Source organism: Schistocerca americana, chromosome 6 (genome assembly GCF_021461395.2).
Source record: "Schistocerca americana isolate TAMUIC-IGC-003095 chromosome 6, iqSchAmer2.1, whole genome shotgun sequence".
Classification (NCBI taxonomy): domain Eukaryota; kingdom Metazoa; phylum Arthropoda; class Insecta; order Orthoptera; family Acrididae; genus Schistocerca; species Schistocerca americana.
The window spans coordinates 257,562,283-257,583,376 of NC_060124.1; positions in this window are offsets into that span (position 1 = coordinate 257,562,283).

Sequence of the window (21,094 nt, forward strand, 5' to 3'; positions counted from 1 at the left end):
GAGACTAGCTGAAAGCCAGATTTTTTTATTGTTTTGTAGTAGAGCTACAAGCAGGCAGATACAAACTCAATTAGTGAATCGTAAGATAGCGCTCGAGCAAAATTCGGCTTGCTACTTACAGTAACCCTTAGTGTCAGATCGGAAACCTTACGGTACTGCCAATTTCATAATGCCAAAAAAAAAAGTGGTTCAAATGGCTCTGACCACTATGGTACTTAACTTCTGAGGTCATCAGTCCCCTAGAACTTAGAACTACTTAAACCTAACTAACCTAAGGACATCACACACATCCATTCCCGAGGCAGGATTCGAACCTGCGACCGTAGCGATCACGCGGTTCCAGACTGTAGCGCCTTTAACCGCTTGGGCACCACGGCCGGCTCATAATGCCACTTTTGTTTTCTGATGACATATTTTTTGTTGTTGTGAATACATAATTTTATCTATGAAATGCCACATTTTCATAATACCTTCGAATGATACAGGAAATGAAGTAACTACAGATCTTTTCGAAGTCAAAAGTCGGTAATCTCCTACTAATTCGTGTTAAAATAGGATCAATCGTCTTACAGACACTTAATGCTTCGCTACAGTCTGGAACCGCGCGACCACTACGGTTGCAGGTTCGAATCCTGCCTCAGGCATGGATGTGTGTGATGTCTTTAGGTTAGTTAGGTTTAACTAGTTTTAAGTTCTATGAGACTGATGACCTCAGAAGCTAAGTCCCATAGTGCTCAGAGACCTATGAACCATTTTTGAACTTAATCCTTTATTAAGATAGATTGCCGTTGTGATGTTTCTGTAGTAAGCTGAATTTTATTTGTATTGGCACCGTGAATATTTTAACTGCATTTTCCATCAGTTTTTTCCTCTAGAAAAATGGTTCAAATGGCTCTCACCACTATGGGACTTAACATCTGTGGTCATCAGTCCCCTAGAACTTAGAACTACTTAAACCTAACCAACCTAAGGACATCACACACATTCATGCCCGAGGCAGGATTCGAACATGCGACCGTAGCAGTAGCGCGGTTCCGGACTGAGCGCCTAGAACCGCGAGACCACCGCGACCGGCTTTCCTCTAGAAGTGAATTGCCTTCACGGTTGATCGATCAAGAGCGGGAAAGGAGAGGAACAAGTGCTTGAGAGAGGACTTCCCTATCAATACAAGTGTCCGAGAGACGACTTTCCTATCAATCTCCTGGATAGTTTTGTTTCTCAAATCAACAGACTGAGTTATCATGCAGTAGCACAGGTGATGTAGTTCTGTTGCTCGACCTCCTTACACTGCGCCCGAAAGGTGTCTCAGTTGTTGACAACAAATTCCAGCTGTGTAGCATACACCCCTTACGGCAGAATTCATAGTCCAAAACACACTTATGGAGCTATCAAATGTAAATTATTACGTTCACACTACTCTTTGCTCTAGTCTACGACTTTTGGTGGGGTTCAGCCTTTCATTTCTTCTTAGGAAGTTGGCGATAAAGGCATCATAACACGTCGCCAGGAACAGTACTGCAAAGGAATGCTCAATGAGCGACCTAATGACGTTCAATAATAGTCACTCCGCTGATTTTTGTTGTTTCGAATTAGAGCATGCAGTACTCCTACACCACACTTCTGAACTTTGCCTGTTGAATGCAAATGTCGCATGATGGTAAAATGGTAAAATGTCACATACATCAGTAGTCGAGACTTCCTTAATGTGGAAAATCATTCATGCCAGAACGATCTTTGTTGAAACAAGAATATCTTTTTCTGACGTATTTTTCCCAAAAGCAATCGCTCCACGCATAGTTCAAATCTTTCTAGCTGCCTCCTCTACGTTCACCTCTCTGTTATACCAAAAGTAAACGTTGTGTTGCAGATGTTACACCTTTTTCACTTGCGACTCAATTTTACAATGACTAACTGTAGTTCATGATTTTCAAGTATGCAAAATCCAATGCTTAACTGCAAAATGATAACTAGAACTTCAAATTCGAAAATGGCATTGATACATACACTGACAGCGTGGCGCCGCCTTCACATGGGCTGCACCGGATTTCAGGCGGCGGGTCGCGTCTGGCCGGTGGCCGGTAGCCGCTACAGCGCGAGGAAACGCTCGAGCGTTAGCTGTTATGATCGCGACGCAGCCACGAACTGTCCTGCTGAATTGTTTCTGGAATACTTGTTATTGCGGGTGGGTAGAATGTTAAGCGAATTGTCTTAGATGTTCAATCAGACTCTTAATTTTAGACTGAAATGTGTCAAAAAAAAAACAGTTGGACGCGAACGTGCGACTCTTAGTTTAGAAGGCGCAACAATTACCGCACTCCATCAATATGAACTCGGAAGTAGACAACACTTCCTCCTAACACTTCCGCATCTTACAGTGTTGCCAGATTGTGCAGATAGCCGGACTTAGTGTTGTAAGGGCGGTCAGTTTTATTGGCCACCTTAAGTAAACGACTCGGACTTAGACTCTGTGGCGGCTGGCCGGCGGTCAGTTTTTATTTCTAAGACTGTACATAGATTACGAACTTGATTTAATTCTGCTTTGATAAGTTTCTGTGTAATGCATCAAACTCATCTGATGATTACTTTATAGTATATTAAGATCGATTTATGATAGCATTTGTGTCACCTGAAGTTCAAAAATGCAACAAGAGTAATTTTGTTTCACTAATGTTTTACGTAAATAGTTTAGGTACACGTGTATAACCCTCTATACTTACTTTCTCTGTTATGAAACTAAATATTAGTCTTAAATTGTGTGATATTTCTGAAACGGTACGTATATTGTGATATTTAAATATAATTTTATATAATAACCTGTCACGAACTTACCTCAATCAAAGGCATCGTACTAGTGAAACATGTACTACGTAACTAACGAACTCAGGGACATCCGAATATGTATATCCACCAGCAGTTAAAAGTTCAAAAATAGCTCTGAGCACTATGGAACTTATCATCTGAGGTCATCAGTCCTCTAGAACTAAGAACTACTCAAACCTAACTAACCTAAGGACATCACACACATCCACACCCAAGGCAGGATTCGAACCTGCGACCGTAGCGGTCGCGCAGTTCCAGACTGAAGCATCTAGAACCTCTCGGTCACAGCGGCCGGCACGAATGTACGTACTAGTCCATGCACCACAACGATGAAAATATTGAATGTTATATACACCTCGCTAAATTGATCGTGTTGTCAGTACCATTTGCAACTATTTCATGTCTGAGCAAAACTTTGAACGTATCAATTTCGAAACAATGAAGCTGTACTAAATTACAAATGCATGCTGAGATGTTACTTGGCATTTTATGCATTAGTTTTATGAAACTCTTAGCAAACATTTCTTAACTGATAAAATTTTGTGCAGGTGAAAAGTAATAAATAATTAAAGTTTCAATTGTCCTTACGGGCGATGGCTTTGAATATTACGGAATGCTGAATTATATAGAATGTAAGGTGTGGTATAAGATTACAAATGGAACTTGTGAAAGAAAACCCTCAAAACAACCCCAGGCATGAAGGTCGTATGAAATACGCTGTTATCAACAAAAAATTAATGTTACCTCTGTTGTGTGTTATATTCCACGTATTTAGGTCAATAGCCGTATCAAGCACTTACCAAAAAAGGATCACGAGTGCATCAGATTCTCGAGCTATTTATAGAGGGTGTATCGGAAGTAGGTATGAATATCGAAGTGTTATAGAACATACCAAAATTTTTGAAATAAAACGTTTTTTTTTTTTACAAACACATTACATAACTTCTCCCATTTACGTATGAAAAATTGTGTCCTTCCTATGACCGCGCGGGAACGAGCAATGAGTTCATTGAAGTTCTCGATTATGCGTTCACAACCATCCGGTAGGATGCCGTTGATAACTTTCTTAATTTCATCCTTCAATTGGTGTATTGTTTGTGGTTTGTTCACGTACACTGCTGACTCCACAAACCCCCACAAAAAAGTCACAATGCGTAAGATCATATGATCCTGGTTGCCACGCAAAGAGATAATTTTTTGAGGAAACTTTTCATTCAGCTCGTTTCATGGGATTTGTAATACACTCCTGGAAATTGAAATAAGAACACCGTGAATTCATTGTCCCAGGAAGGGGAAACTTTATTGACACATTCCTGGGGTCAGATACATCACATGATCACACTGACAGAACCACAGGCACACAGACACAGGCAACAGAGCATGCACAATGTCGGCACTAGTACAATGTATATCCACCTTTCGCAGCAATGCAGGCTGCTATTCTCCCATGGAGACGATCGTAGAGATGCTGGATGTAGTCCTGTGGAACGGCTTGCCATGCCATTTCCACCTGGCGCCTCAGTTGGACCAGCGTTCGTGCTGGACGTGCAGACCGCGTGAGACGACGCTTCATCCAGTCCCAAACATGCTCAATGGGGGACAGATCCGGAGATCTTGCTGGCCAGGGTAGTTAACTTACACCTTCTAGAGCACGTTGGGTGGCACAGGATACATGCGGACGTGCATTGTCCTGTTGGAACAGCAAGTTCCCTTGCCGGTCTAGGCATGGTAGAACGATGGGTTCGATGACGGTTTGGATGTACCGTGCACTATTCAGTGTCCCCTCGACGATCACCAGTGGTGTACGGCCAGTGTAGGAGATCGCTCCCCACACCATGATGCCGGGTGTTGGCCCTGTGTGCCTCGGTCGTATGCAGTCCTGATTGTGGCGCTCACCTGCACGGCGCCAAACACGCATACGACCATCATTGGCACCAAGGCAGAAGCGACTCTCATCGTTGAAGACGACACGTCTACATTCGTCCCTCCATTCACGCCTGTCGCGACACCACTGCAGGCGGGCTGCACGATGTTGGGGCGTGAGCGGAAGACGGCCTAACGGTGTGCGGGACCGTAGCCCAGCTTCATGGAGACGGTTGCGAATGGTCCACGCCGATACCCCCGGAGCAACAGTGTCCCTAATTTGCTGGGAAGTGGCGGTGCGGTCCCCTACGGCACTGCGTAGGATCCTACGGTCTTGGCGTGCATCCGTGCGTCGCTGAGGTCCGGTCCCAGGTCGACGGGCACGTGCACCTTCCGCCGACCACTGGCGACAACATCGATGTACTGTGGAGACCTCACGCCCCACGTGTTGAGCAATTCGGCGGTACGTCCACCCGGCCTCCCGCATGCCCACTATACGCCCTCGCTCAAAGTCCGTCAACTGCACATACGGTTCACGTCCACGCTGTCGCGGCATGCTACCAGTGTTAAAGACTGCGATGGAGCTCCGTATGCCACAGCAAACTGGCTGACACTGACGGCGGCGGTGCACAAATGCTGCGCAGCTAGCGCCATTCGACGGCCAACACCGCGGTTCCTGGCGTGTCCGCTGTGCCGTGCGTCTGATCATTGCTTGTACAGCCCTCTCGCAGTGTCCGGAGCAAGTATGGTGGGTCTGACACACCGGTGTCAATGTGTTCTTTTTTCCATTTCCAGGAGTGTATGTCACACCTTTTTGTTGAAACCAAAAACAGTCATTTTTATCAATAGCAGGGAGATATCAGCCAGAAAGCATGTTTCGGTAGCGGTTGCCGTTCACAGTTACGACAGCGCTCTCATCATTTTCAAAAAATTACGAGCCGATCGCTCCTCGTGCCCAGAAACCACACCACACAGTCGTGCGTCGTGAATGCATCTGATCTGTCATAGTCACTCGTGGATTTTCGTTACCCCAAATTCTGCAGTTTTGCTTATTGAGTACCCACTGAGATGTAACTGATCCTCATCTCAGAAAATTATTCTTTTTCTCGAGTTTTCGTTCTCCGCTTTTCAATGCAGGACTTGTTGAGCAAATCGATGTCCCTTTCCACGATATGCAGGCTTCAAGTGTTTAATTTTAATCTTGTACGCATGAATTTTCAGACATTTTGAAAGGATTTCATGCAGTTAACTTTGTGATAAATTCACTTTTTGAGCTCGTCGACAAACCGATTTTCTGGGGCTTATGATCACATTGTCACACACGACAGCAATGGTTCAAATGGTTCAAATGGCTCTGAGCACTATGGGACTTAACTTCTGAGGTCATTAGTCCCCTAGAACTTAGAACTAGTTAAACCTAACAGGTGGACATCACACACATCCATGCCCGAGGCAGGATTCGAACCTGCGACCGTAGCAGTCACACTCGAATTGATGATTTGGTTGGAGCGGTATTACTTCCAAGTGTCGGACGCAATTCACGAATGGTTGCCGTGGGACTTTGACTGCTGCTGTACAAACTTTTCGTCACTTTGACACGGTGCTCAGTTGTAAATCGCTCCATGACGAAGACAAACATCAAACAACAATGCTCAACACACAAAACCTATCAGACTACTAATGAAAGGGTCGCAGATAACAAACAAGAAAAAACCGCGGGTGCCAACAGTCATGAAACAAAATGACGCAAAACTCCAATTCGTCCCTACTTCCCGGACACCCTGCAGTAAAAAAAAAAAAAAAAAAATACTGAGCACTGTACAGGCACGAAAATAAAGTGTACTGGAATATTTTATTCTCTTTCGTCTGCGCTGTAAAGAAAGAAATATAAGATACTGAACCTGCACAATTTTAGGAAAATGATTCCAATTTTTCACCTACATCATTTAGATAACTTCAAGGGGGAAGTTCAGTGGGATCACGAATAATTGCTTACACCGTCCCAGGGAGGTTAGAACGATAGCACTGGTAAGACTGAAAATAGGGGAAGTCATTAAACAACTTTTGAGAAATGGTTTAAGAATATGCCCATGCGAAGTTTCATGTGATGCACCAATGACTGGCTAATTAACAGTCACAGCGACAGCAATCAATACACGGCACTGTGATTTATTCTGAACACCTTCTCTCAATGTGAGAAAGGAATAGTGTCACTTTATTGCTGTCAGGCAAGGAATCAAGTGACTTCAAATTCACTTTAAATTGGCATATATATACATATAAAGAGCGTTCAAAATATTTTGCATAGTCGTCTATTTTTTTTATTTTTTAGCATGAGGAGAATGAAGTTGTTTGTGAACATACTTAAAACATTTAACTATAAGTTGGTATATAAAGTATTTTCTCTTATTTACAGGTGAGCCATAATGGACAGTGAAGTAGATGTCAGGTTGTGACAACGGTCGGTGATTGAGTTCCTCCTGAAGACCAGCGATGAAAAAAATGGTTCAAATGGCTCTGAGCACTATGGGACTTAACATCTATGGTTATCAGTCCCCTAGAACTTAAAACTACGTAAACCTAACTAACCTAAGGACATCACACACATCCATGCTCGAGGCAGGATTCGAACCTGCTACCGTAGCGGTCACGCGGTACCAGGCTGAAGCGCCTAGAACCGCACGGCCACACCGGCCGGCCACCGGCGATGACTCTGTTACGTCGATTCACAGGACGTTGCTTTCTATTTATGGGGAGGACATAGTGGATCGCAGCAGTATCCAGCGGTAGTTGCGCATGTTTAAAAAGGTGATTTCTCTCTACCGGACAATCCACGATGTGGTAGACCATTGATGGCAGTGAGTGATGTGAGACCATTAATGAAATCATCCAAAATGACAGATGTGCGACAACACGACAGCTTGCTGAAATGACTCGTTTGTCATAGGGTAGTGTAGTATCACTGGTACAGTCACTAAGGTACAGAAAAATCTGTACAGATGGGTGCCTAGGTTATTGACAAGAGAAATGAAAACGATGAGGAAGAATGTGTGCGAGGATCTCATGAAGACTCTTACTTTAAAGTGGAAACAGTGTTTTGACGGTGTCATTACCCAGGATGAAACATGATTGTTTTCGTCCGAACCTGAGAGCAAAACCCAATCCATGGACTGGCGTCATCTGGGTTCCCCTCGGAAGAAGAAACCAAGATTTCACGAACAGCAGGCAGAAAGGTGATGGCCTCCTTTTTCTGGGATCAGTGTGGCGTCATTTTTATTGACTTTTTGGAACCTGGCTCCACAATTAACCGGGACTGTTACAGTTTCTCAATGGACAAGCTGCGGCGTACCAGCAAGACCCACAGACCACAGCTTCAGGGTCAGCTCATCAGACTACACCATGACAATGCCAAACCCAATACAGCCCTTGTGACGCAGAAGAAAATCAGGAAAATGGGTTGGAAAATTGTTAGTTATCCTTCCTACAGTACAGACTTCGCTCTGTCTGACTTATACCTCTTTGTTGTCTGAAGGCCCACCCGCGCGGTAAAACAATTGATAGAATGACCTTATTTCGTGTGTCAAGCGATGGCGTAAAAATCAGTCCCCAGAATTTTACCAAAGAGCATTTCCATCATGGAAAGGAAGTTGGGCTAGATGCGTCACAGCTGATGGAGGCTACATTGAGTAGGTTCAATGTATAGCTAAATGTTCCAAGTATGTTCACAAAACATTTCATTCTCCTCCTGGAAAAAAATTGGAGACGACTGTGTAAAGCTTTTTGAACGCCCTTATATATATATATATATATATATATATATATATATATATATTCAGTCTGGTACATTTTGTGATCCTACCGTTAAAACGATAATACAACTGTGATGACATCAATTACCACATCATTTACGTTTAAGCAAAAATTTATGTCGGCGCTGAATCTCTTTCTCAATAATAGAAACAACTTTTTTCGCCTACTCTTCTATATGTGGTTGCTATTCACATTTAAATAAAACATACTGGTACATTGCTATTAGTGGTATTATTCTCATCTTTTGGCGCTTATTACTATTACATCACTCATATCCACTAATATTTAACAGTCATTACGTCTTTCCTTCTGCAGCCTCACTATCAAACAGTGGATGGCATCCAAAATTAATGAAAAATTGTAGAACCTTAATCATTTTTATCGCTCATCAAATGTACGAATGCACATTTTTTCAAATCTATTTTCTTTCGGTAGAAGGAAATATAGGCACGCCCCGTCTCAAAGGGCACAGAATCGTTACCCAGTGTGAGGCGCAATACCTCGTTGCAATCAGAAAGTGTCTCACACAACTACCTTCTACGTTTTCCCCTGAAGTCGAACAAGAAAGAGCTTAAGCGCTCTACGGAATTAAAGAGCTTTGGTGCTGCAAGATTCAATTTCAGTTGCTGATCCCCTGTATCTTTCCTAATGCTCCATGTCTTATCTAAGTTTTTCTTTCTTTACTTTAGGGATTCGCTGCGACTACTCACAAGAAATCTTATGATTCTTAGGAGGTAAATACCAACATCTGTAACGAAACGAAAAGCAGTTTCTGAATTTTAATTTTTATCTCACAAGTAACGAAACATCGAGCCTTCTAAACTTTGAGCGTCTGCATTTAGTTACAGTGTAATACTCTAAGGCAACGACCATTCTGGTATGAACTTAATCAGCTTTATAGACGAGGATATGGAACTGGTTACATCCCTAAAGAACAGTAGTAATTAATGAAGACCATTTGCATGAATATTCTGCAATTCACAATTAAGTGCGTGGGAGAGAGCGTTCATCAAACAACCTTGAGACAATTTCTATACCGTTCCACTATTGAACGGCTCGCTGGGAAAATGCACACTTAACTCTTTCTGTGCGTGCTTTCATTTCCCTTACTTTACTACGATGTTCATTTCTTCCGTATGTAGGTTGCCGACAAAGAAATATTCGTGCATTCAGAGGAGGAAGTTGGTAATTGAAATATCATGACAATGTCCAGCAGCAGTGAAAAACACCTTTGTCTAACTGACTGCCACCCTTGTACGTGAACCATACACTAGCATTATTTCCCCTATTTTGCGATGATTCAAAACGAACTGCCCTTCTTGAACGTATTCAGTGTCCTCCGCTAGTCCACTCTGATGTGGATCCTACACTGCACGGCAGTACTACAAAAGAGAGCGGACTAGCGTAATGCAAGCAATTCCGTCAGTAGATGTGCTTTTTCTAAGTGTTCTGAAAATAAATCACAATATTTGGCTTACTTCCATCAGTTTATGTTATTCTTTGTTGTAATCACTATTTACTTGGCTAAATTTACAGGCTTTAAATTTGTGTGAGTTATCCCGTAACCGAAATGTAGCGGACGTATTTTAGCATTCATGTGGATGAAGTCACTCTTTTCATTATCAGTTCACTGCCATTTTACGCATCATATTCTATCATACCTAAATCATTCTGAAACTGGTGTTGATCACCTGGTCACATTACAAGACAGTAAATGACAGTATCATCTACAAACAGTCCTAGAGAGCTGCTCAGAGTGAGTCTTAAATCGTTTACGTTAATCAGGAGCAGCAGAGGGCCTACGACACTACCTTGAGGAACGTCGGATATTACTTCTCTTCAGCAGTAGGATTTTGGGATTACTGTGTTGGAATATTATGAATTACCTCAAAGAAAACGATTTGTCGACAAATAGCACAGAATCAGAATATATCGTTCTTGTGAAACACTACTGGCTCTTTATTCGCACAGAGTACTGAGTGCCATTTACAAGAGATGTCTAATTGATTTTTAGATTTCCAGACAGCTTTTGACACCGTTCCTTACAAGTGACTTCTAATAAAATTGCGTGCAAATGGGATATTGCCTTGGTGTTGCGACTGGATTCATGATTATGTCAGCAGACTGTGAAAGGAGCTAACTGGTGTACAATCTGGATCAGAGGTCTTGCCTTCATGTAGGGAGTTAAGCTACTTCACTACACTGAGGATATCTGCGTCTAAGTTCCTCATATTGGCAGTTGTTCTAGATGCGATTTCTGGAATATTTACTTAGTTTTCTGTGGAGAAGGAGTTCGGAATACCGTGTTTATTAACTCTGGTTCATTGACACTGCCATCGGTGACATCATCACTGTTATCGTGCTGTGAAGGTACTGCTTTGCTCTTGCCACTGGCGTACTTTCCACATGTCCAGAATCACTTTGTGTTTTCTGCCAGATTTCTAGGCAGAGTTTAGTTCTGGAAACTATTAGAAGAATAAAGAAGAAAAATCCGATATTACTCGCAATAATGTGCTATGATCTTCCGCAGCGTTATTAGTGTCTAACTGTTATTCAACAGCGGTTTACGTCCTTTCATTGCGAAAAGCGAAATATATGGCTCTGTCTCGACAAAGCGTGGTAATATACGACTGCGGTAAAAGATACATGACATCTTCGGAGCTGGAGACAAGACTGGAAATATCTCATATAATCAGGTTTTGAGATCAATTAATATTAAAAAAAAAAGTTGGAAAGATACAACTTTCTAATTTTTATACTGATTTAGACTAATAAAAACAATACTTATACTGCAACGATTTATATACCGAACTGGTTGAGTTTGTGGTACGTATTTTTGGATAATACTTTATATTTTACTTGTGTTTCCACTCCCGCAGCAATCCCTATGACTCTGTTTCCCATCTACATTGTCATCAGGTAGTGATGTAACGCCAAGCTCTAAAAGTTTTCGTTATCGGTACTCTCACGGGTAAAATGACAACGGTATTCAACTATCAGCCTACCAGTACTGAAAACTGTCTTACAGTCTAATATTAGTGGTTTTGGAATTTTTCTTGTCATGTAATTACCCAATCAGATTCCTGCTATCCAACAGGTGGTAGGGCTGTAACACCACTATACTTTCTTACATATATGATTTTGTACCTCACGTTAAGAGAACATGTGGTGTAGGGGTAGTTTCTATGCTTAGCCATTAAAACCCCATTGGTCTGGGTTTTGAACCTAGCTACTACTTAAATTTTTTGTAGCAGGTTGGGATTTAGTGGCACCAGATATTGAGCCTTGGAGACAGAGGGGAGCAAAAGCATTATTTTCTCAGGCGATGGCGGAAGTGAAAGCGACATTTTGTGGGCGGTCGAATGTGCTTTTCCCTTGGCTCAGTGAGTGAGGTGTGAGCGAAACATTGAAGGTTCCACTAACAGCCATTTGTTGAGCCGGAAAACTCTTTAAACAGACAGAGTAATACAGTGTGTTTAAACTCGCTCAATTGCTTGCGACAGCAAAGCGGCGCAGGTGTAGCATGCAGGTTACAGTGAATGCTGATGCGGCGATGGCTCGTGTGGCAGCGGAGCGCCCGGCGACGAGTCGTCTTCTTGTGAATTTGCTCGTCGCGTTATTGACAAGCGGCTGCAGTGTCTCGCGGAGTGCTAAGTCCCACTATCCGACCAGCGACCTTCAGTTTCGGCGTTCACTGGAGGAGTTCATCAGCCTCTAGGTTCACAAGTGACGCCTTTGGTGAGGCCTCTGTCCCTCCGTCCTCACCAGCCACTTGGGTCAGTACCACAAGAATTTCTTTCAGCTAGCATCTAGGAACGTGTCTTCTGCGCTGACCTATTGGCGGGGTACCGACGTATTCTTCCGTCGAGCAGCGTAGTGGTTAAGTCGTTGTAGCAAAGTATGACGTCCGCTGACTGACCACCAGTCCGTCCGTCCAGGCGACGTCTCTTCACATTTTCTTTCTCCCCTCGAAGGGTCCTCTCATGCCCGTTTGTCGGAGGTATTCATTGGGTGTTTTCGCCAATGTCGCGAAGTTTCTTGGCCGGCTCTTCGGTCGTTGATCTATGTTTCTCACGTTGGGCAGAAACGTGATCAACGCCGACACACGAGCCGGCTTTCATTATTCGACTGCTGCCGCTTCCGAATATTGTGCCTTAACCTGTCAGAGTCTCTAAAATGTTCAGTTAACCTATAATAAGTTGCTACACCACTTTCTGTGGGATCTCTGCTTTGAACAACCGTAAGTAACACATAATTGTTATGCAGAACCATGATTAACACATAATTATTATACATTATTATTATGCACCTTACATTCCTCCCTCATCCCGAAAAATTCGCCCTCGAATTTTCTCCTATCTCCATCTACAAATGGCTAACAAACAGGAAATAAAAACAAGTCTGTCTGGAAAATATTCCATAAGAGCGTTAAATACTCAGCATTAAGAAAACTTCTGAAAATGAAGTTAGAAATATGGTAGAATGACGATAAGTAACAATACAATGATGTAGCAAGCAACAGTTATCTCCAGATACATTTTAGCAGTACATGTATATGCTCAGGATTTTTGTAGCCATTCAATTGGAATTTGATGTAATGATATGTTACTGTTTGTCTTGCGTTTTCGTCTGATACAGAGGAAAGCAGTACAAAGTATGATTATGAACAAGAAGGTTGCAGAAATACCTATGCCCAATACCATAATTCGAGTTTTGTGTTCCCCTTTCAACTGTTCAATATGCTGCATCACAACATGGGCATCAATCTTGCCTTGTTGTGCAGTGATAAGAACATCTAACCACTGCAGGATGGAGAATTAAGGGAGTCGTTAGGTAAGCCAAATTTTTAGGAGCCAATAGACTCACAGGTGTTCCTGGACAGTAAATTAGTGGGTACGATGCGGTGACAATGGTTGAAGCAGTTATGGTTGCAGGTAAGTGAAATTTCACGCCTGAAAGATAACATAATATGCCATTAATTATCAGTCCACTATACCTGTAATATGGAAAGTAGTATTGATAAGTGCATTTTACATAATTGTGATTATGTGGCAAAAGAAAAATTATTCTGCACTTTCTATGACCGAGACACCTTTATCAATACAGTCTACTCAAGTACCTATACTTGTTTAAAAACACAATATGTCGGTACTTCCTATTTAAAACCCAGAATTCCCCTTCGTGTATTTTGCTAATTCCCTTTCCTGCACCTGCCTCCCTGTTAGTACGTTATCACTAGAATCTGTAGTATAAAAAGCACATTAACGTTTGCATTAAAAGCACATTAACGTTTGCATTGGAATCATAGATCTTTTTTTTTTTTTTTTTGATGCGTAACTGACTGCACGTGGCCAAATGTTACATGGGGCCAAGTGTTTGTTTTGTATAGATGGATCAATGGTCTTTTGTTTCTGTGGTGCAACACACTTTGGAACAGTATTTTCTGTTGTTGGTGGCATTACATCTGTCACTCCCTTAAAAGGTTTCAACCGCCTTGCATGAACAATAGTTCTTTTTGTGACTAACTGTAACTTGACATTAAATGGTAATGTGATTTTTTTCGTCTTTTCCTTAGCAACATAGGGAGCTGACAAGAAAATCCATTGCTCAGTTCTGAAATCATGATACTTAGAGTGTATGTTGCCTAATTTCTCCTGCTGTTCTAATCCTCTGGTATTTGCTTTCTGTACTTTTTCAACACATCCTTAATGTTTCGAGCAAATTCCCTAACTGCTTCTCCATTATTTCCTTGTTTGGCTTAATAACATCGAATGGCGACGACATATTTCTTCCACAGAATACTTCATAAGGTGGCAAGCCTGTTCCTTCATTTATTTTGGCATTGTATGCGCTTACACATTATGATATGACGATATACCAGTTGTTGTATTGGTCATTGGTTAAATAACTAAGATTTTCCCAATAGCGTGCTGGGCCCTTTCTGTCCATCCATTTGCCTGTGGGTGTAGTGGGGTGATGCATAATGTGTTATAAATGTTTGGGTACGCCAAATTTTAAAATCCAATTAGTGACCACAGCCTGTGCTTTGGTGTTTGCTTGTTGATCAGAAAGACATCCCGTGGTTAGATTCCTTGAGAAATGATTTATAATCGTTGGGATGTACCTATTCCCAGCTGGTGTTTTCTTAAAGGGACCATATACGTCCATTACTATTAGTTGGAATGGGTGTGATGCTTCCGGGAGTCTTTGTAACGGTATATGTTAATGACAATAATCTGTTTTCTGGACTCAAGGTATGCAATTGCGCACATATTGTGCTGCATCGTACTTTCTTGTTACCTGCCAGAAACGTTCAGCAATGTGTCTTTCAGTAATTCTTTGTGCACTGTGACCTGAAAGAACATGATCATGGGCATCGTGAATGAATTCCTGTCTGAGGTGTTTGGGAACCATGATGTGTAGCCTGATTGTAGTGGTTTGACACACAATCCCATCCTGTAGGCAAAACTGCTGTTGTGTCGTGTATCTCTTGCAATGTGCATCTGAAGCCAGTGGTTTTAGCCATTCATCTGCATTGTGACCTACCGCTTCTAATACTGCTAGCTAAGACAATCTGTGTTGGAATGTTTCTTCACCGGTTTATAATGACTTCAAAGTCCATTTTGGGAAGACATAGGGACAAACATACCAAATGACCTTAGCCCAAGTTACTACTTAAAAGTAACCTGGTCTGTGATTATCCTGAATTTATCCCCATACACATAACACCTTATATATTTTAGACCATTGATGACACTCAGTAGCTCCTTTTCTATTTATGAGTAATTCTTTTCTGCTCTATTTAATTGTCTGGATGTGTAGTCTACTGGATGTTCTGCCCCATTGACGTCTTGACCCAAAGCTGCTCCAATAGCACATACAGATGCATCGCAGGACAGGATGAATTCTTTGCTGAAATTTGTATTTGAATTTCAATGTTTCAAATGCTATGTCACATTCTCTTTTCCTGTGAAATTTAGTACCTTATCTCAATAACTACGTGAGAGGTCATGCTATTTCTGCATAGTCTTTTGCAAATTTTCGATAATAATCTGAGCGGCCTAGAGATTGCTGTACATCCTTGATAGATTGCGGTGTGGTTTAACTCTGGTTATTAGCAGTGGATCGGTTTTGATTCTGTGTTCGCTGTTAACATGGTCTAAATATGTTACTTCCTTTAATACAAAGTGATACTTTCCCAATTTAATGTTAATTTAGCGTTCATGAGACGTGCAAAAACTTCTCGTAAGCGATCCACATGCTCTTTGATGGCTTTTGAAAACACTATTACGTCATTGATGTGTGTCATGCATTGTCGAAGTTTTAATCCACGTAACATACCATCTAGAAATCTTTGGGATGTTGTGTGGGTATTCGTTAATCCGAGAGGCATCCTTGAGAATTGCCAATGACCTGAAGGTGTGGAGAAAGCAGTTTTATGTCTGTCCTCTGGTCAACTTGTATTTGATGGTACCCGCTCTTTAAGTCGATTGTGGAGAAATATTTACTGTTGCCGAGACGGTCAATGATATGTACGATATTCGGTGATATATAAATCTATCAAATTGTTTTGCTACTTAAGTGACTGTAATCACAACAGAATGTAAAATGTTTTGCCCCGTCAGCAGATTTCTTTGGCACAAGTACGATATTTGCATTATATGGCGAATCCGAGTACTCTATTATACCATCCTTTAATTTCTTATCTATGAAGTCAACAAGTAACAGTTGTGACTGGTGAGAAGGAATTCTGTATGGTCTCCAATTAACTTGGGTGTTGTCCAATGTTAAAATCCTGTATTGTGTGATGTTCGTTACTGGTAGCGGTCCTTGTGAAGTAAACAGATCCTGAAACTTGTCCTACACTGCTTCTATTATATCCTGTGCGTTTCCTTTTAAATGTGATATCTAATGGCGCAATGCAGTTTTGTAGGCGACTAGTTTGTCGCTATAATCCACACCTGACCAATCAAAATCATCTTCCTCTAATGCACTTAAGTTAGCTATTAATATTCATTTTTTAATTCCTGATCTTATGTCCCAAAAATCTATATGCACTGGTACTTCTGTACTCCATCAATTGTTGCGCCATGAACTATACTCGTGCGCACAATACAATGTGCTGCTTCTAAGTCACCGTTTTCCTCTAACGGTTTCACTATCCATAGTGTGTTTGCGGGTAAAGCAGCATTAATGTCCGCCCAAAGAAGCTTCCTTGTGGCTCGCAGTTTAGATGATGCCTCTTTCTGGGGAGAGGGATCATGCGGCAGAGCGTCCTTGGCAGCTGTCTCACCTAATGGAGACAATGTCCCAGTAAGCTCCATTCTTTGCTGTCCGAAGTTCATTATGGTGTGATGATTATTCAGTAGATCTAATCATAGGATAATATCATATTCGTCGCTTACGCTTGATAAAACTTCCGCAGTCTCCTGCACTCCCACACCCTCAACGTTTTCAGTCAGTGACGTACAGCCTACTGAACGGATGTAACCTCCACTTATACCACTTGAATTATATCTTGGCGGGTCATATCTCCTTACCTCTGTGCACGGTTTACTCATGACTGGCACGTGAGCCCCAGTATCTACTAATAGTCAACGTGTTTTACCATTAATAGTGCATGGTAACCTTTGCATGCGCTTTAATAACATATAGCTTTAATGGGAACGCCTAGTGTTGGTTTAGGAGTTGCTGTTTGTTTTCAATGGGCCCCAGTTGGCAAATTTCCCTGTCGTGCTACACTTTGACAGTTGGTACACTGTGGTTGGCGACAGTTTTTCGCGATGTGTCCCTGAAACAACGAACCCGTGTGGAAAATAGAGATTTCTTTACTTGTACCGTGTCGCGGCGTCTATTGCCTCTAATGCTGTAGCAATGTTCACAGCATCAGTTAATTTCTTCGGAAATTCTGCCTTAACATGGCGCGACGTTCGGGTGGCAGTCCTCGCAAAAAAGTATCTAAGGCCCTGTTCTCGGCTCCTTGTAGAATATACTTTTTGACTTCATCACTGTCTGTCAACTGGTAAGTGTTACTATTAACGTTTCATATTATATCCACAAAACGTTCTATTGTTTCGTTGTGTCTTTGTGACATGGTGTTCAACTGCTGTTTATATAAATGGCAACTGTTCTGTTTTTAAACACTTCGAGCAAACCTTGTTTCAGTGCTTCAAAAGTTAATACAGTTCGTAACTCCTCGTGATATAGTACGTGCGCCTCAGCTTCCCTGATTAACCGTAACTTTGTCATTTGCAACATCTGTTCATCTGGCCAGAAACTAAGTTTAGCGGCTGCTAACGAATCAGCAAAAGATGCTTCTATATGCTCGCTTGGCTTGCCAGAGAAGAAAGTCACTAGGCTGGCTGCTGGTGAATCTAGTATGGGAGGGGCTGCAGTAGATGTCGATAATCGATCCGACACTTCATGATTGTCAGACCTGAATTGGACTGCTTTATTTAGTAGGCTCTGAATAGCCTCTTGGGTGGAAAATCCTTGTGTCTTACAGTGTTATTATCATGCCATTAGATCCTATGGGATTTCGTTCCTTCTTCATGGGGGAGAATTTCCATGGATGAGAACCTTTCCATAGACTAATTGATTCCATGCCACCAAGGATCCAAGCTGTTCTTGATGCCAGTGGACAAAATACTGAAGCTACATGTAGCCTAGTCTTCAATTTCTTTTATCTCATTTTTCTGTAAAAGGCTTACATAGTTATTAGACCAACAATATTAGTTTCATAACGAAAATCTATTTGTATATTCGTGAGAGGTCAGATGAATATCACCCTCTGAGGAAAATTAATTATATTTTTCTGTAGGTCAGATGAATATCACCCTCCAAGGATTATTTTCTTATTTGGAAGGTCATATGAATATCACCCTCCGAGGATGATTATTTTTATTGTTATGGGTGTTCAGATAAATAATACCTTTCAAGGATATTTATTTTTTGACATTAAAGTCACAAACCACAATTAGTTATTTACTGAAGAGACTATTGAAAAAACTAAAAACAGAAAATATAATTTAGTAACAAAAAGTAAATAAAGAACGAAACATTTGCCACACGATACGATATGACACGAACTACAGCTATCAGAATAGAAAGCTGACACGCTACGAAGAAGCTAAGGATCTCTTGTTTTCAGTGTAACGGCCTAATAGGCCTACTGTAGTTGAAGAATAGGTAATGAAAACGTAAGAACTCAGAAAAATATGTCCATCAGCTGATGTGTTTCTCTTAGCAAAAAAAATGTGGAGACACCAGGTGTTGTTCGAAGTAGTTGCAGATAAATCCTTCCTTTTTCATTATTTTTACTATGACAATTTGTCTGTTTAAAGATTCAGCTATTATAAAATTGAAGCTTTTGAAAAAATGTGAATCGTAGAAAAGCCTACAACTGCACAATTTGTAGCGTATTAAGGTTTAAAATATCACCAGCACAAGTCAAAATAAAAGAAAATGGCAATATACTCCAATTAAATTCGTACACTCGTTCTTTGCGTTCGTAAACAGTCAGTTTGTAGCCAGTTATGGTTTAGAATACCGCCTGCACAGGTCAAAATAAAAAAAATGTCAGTTTACTCCCACTAGATTCGTATGCTCGTTCTTTCCGTACGTAAACCGTCAGCCTATCAACTCAGATATTGAAACACATGTGAAACACTCATGCTTCGCAGTTGTCTTTGCGTGTACTTATGTTTTTAATTCCCCTAGTACCAAGAAACAATTTCTCTTCCTGTAGTCATACTGCTCCGATAAAATTCAATTGCGATCGCACTCAACGTGCATCCCTCACGTCACGCTTACATCCAGAGCGGCTCGCATCCAGTCGGAAAGCAAACATTGCGCCCACATACTCTCGACAGTAGCAACACTATCATAGATCACCGCACGGCATCGACTTTACAGTACGATTGTAACTGGTCCTACGAGAGAAATCGTAACGTCTGTAGTTGACACCAAGTTAACGTCTCTTGTAGTATGAGTCACTTCCACGAACATACTGTGTGGCTTAGTCTCCAGTGACATGATCAGTTTAATTCAGCTCTGAAGACTAACTTACCCTTTGTCAGTCATAACCACTGTAACCTTCATCCAACTGAACCTGCTCACTGTACTCCAGCCATCCATTAACAAATTAACCGTATCTTGATGTTTCAGAAATTCCCGTGTCAACCGATCCCTCGTGTTAGCGGAAAGCTGCTGTAAAATCACATTTCTCTTATGCTAGTTGTTTATCCCATTTCTCTGCTTGCATATTATCTTTCTTCTGTAAGACTAAATTCCAAAACATTTATTCTTTTCTGACCTTTATAGTATATTAACGATTTTTCAATTTCACATACGGCTTCACGCCAAGGAGATATTACGACAGACATGTTGATGTCCCCCTTTCGGTTATCTTGTTAAAGTGTTTCACTAAGTGGATATCTCATAGGAAGCAACACGGAACTTTATTTAAATTCTTTCTTTTAATTGTGTTAAGCTACCTCCTGATTTATAAGTACTAAAATTTAATGAGAAAGTATTGTGTAAATTGATGTATGTATATTGTCTATGTATGTTTCTTGGGTCCAGTGCAAGAAATGGTATCTGTTTAAGGACTTCACGAACGAAAAGGAGACATCTGATTAGCAAATTGATTCAAGGAGGAACTGTGTTGTGTAAGACGAGAAGTAGCGAGAGTGTTGCCGTTTTGTGAAAATAAGAATTAAGTAGTGTGAAGAAAAGGAACAGATAAGACGCGTAGTTCCAAGTGTGTTGCAAATTTTGTTAGAAGATGAATTAATTCAGCGGTGTGGAAATGAGGAAGAGTTTGGAGACTACTACGCTGAGGTGGCAAAATTCATGCGATAGCAATGGTCACAAATGCAGATGGTGGTATTACTGCGTACACAAGGTATAAAAGGGCTGTGTGTTGGCGGAGCTCAACTTGTACTCAGATAGCTTACGTGCATAGATGACCGACCTGATTGTGGCCCCACGACTAGAATGAACAGACTTTGAATGTGGACCGGTAGTTGGAGCTAGACGCATGGGAGATTCTGTTTTGAAAATTGTTAGGGAATTCAATATTCCGAGATTCACAGAGTCAAAAGTGTATCGATGATACTGACATGGCCCCGCAGGCTGTTAGCTGAGACAGATACCGGGAAGACATCATACAGCGCCCGAAGACCAATGCTTTGAATACCTGGAAGATGTGGAAGTACGGACAGGCACCGATTCTGTAGTAAAAGTCTTTTTTGCTTTAAAATCTTACAACTTTATTAACTTGAATTTAAAATAATAAGTGAACAATCGTCGTCATGTACAAGAAAATCCTCAATACAGTTTTTTAATGAAAGTTCCTGAAGTATTATTTTAACAGATCAAATGAAAGCTCTCAGAATCAATTTATAACGCTTAAAACTCAAAATCCCTTTTTAAGCAAAGGGAAAAAGAATACAAATTGCAAAATGGAAGGTTAAATAAACGAATCTAACGCCACATGGCAATACCAAAATTTTCGTACATGTCACCTGTGATCTCTAAAGGAAACATAATATTGGTCACAAAATTTTTAATTCAGACAACTTAAATGCAATACAATCTG